This window comes from Fusarium pseudograminearum, chromosome 1 (assembly GCF_000303195.2).
Source record: "Fusarium pseudograminearum CS3096 chromosome 1, whole genome shotgun sequence".
NCBI lineage: Eukaryota > Fungi > Ascomycota > Sordariomycetes > Hypocreales > Nectriaceae > Fusarium > Fusarium pseudograminearum.
This window is the reverse complement of record NC_031951.1, coordinates 9,048,502-9,049,227: the sequence shown is the minus strand read 5'-3', so window position 1 is coordinate 9,049,227 and position 726 is coordinate 9,048,502. Positions and strand designations below refer to the sequence as shown.

General features: G+C 10.6%; 6 annotated features.

Annotated features, from left to right (window-relative positions):
- The first annotated feature begins 12 nt into the window (after window positions 1-12).
- Window positions 13-47: a repeat region.
- A 61-nt stretch (window positions 48-108) lies between these two features.
- Window positions 109-159: a repeat region.
- Window positions 160-355: a repeat region.
- Window positions 356-381: a repeat region.
- Window positions 382-411: 30 nt separating this feature from the next.
- Window positions 412-460: a repeat region.
- A 38-nt stretch (window positions 461-498) lies between these two features.
- Window positions 499-726: a repeat region.

Below are 726 nucleotides of genomic sequence, written 5' to 3'. Positions count from 1 at the left end.
TATAAATCTATCTATTTAAAATATCTTTATTTTTATTACTTTTAAAAGAAATAGTTATAGCCTTTTATAAGACTTTTCTTTATATTAAAAGCTAATTTCTTTAAAAGGTATAACTAATTTATATATTAAACTAAAAAACTATAAATTAATCTTATAAAAAATTAAATTTAACTTTAATAAATTAAAGCTATTTTTATATATTTTAATCTTATAATTAATATAATAACTACTATTTACTTTTAATTTAATATATTTTTAATTATTCTTATATTACTTTTTATATTATTATATATAACCTTTATATATCCTTTTTATTATAATATTATATTTTTATATTTTTATATTTTTATTTTTAATATTTTAAAAAATTAAAAATATTAAGCTAATTAGCCTTATAAGGCCTATAAAGGGTATTTAATATATAAAGTAAAAATTCTTAATAAATAGTTATATTTAATAAGAGATTTCTTTAAAGATAGTTTTATAAAGTGCTAAAAGTAAAAATTAATTTAAAAAGAGAAATTTTTTTTTAAAAAAAAATTAATATTATTATAATTAAAAATAAAGACTTATTTAATTAAAAATAAAATTTATTAAAGATTACTAAAGTTATTAAGAGATTATATCTATTTATTTAAAATAAACCCTTTTTATTAAAGAGAAAAAAATATATATAATAAAATTATTCCTTAAAGATTTTCTTTTTAATAATTTATTAATAATTTA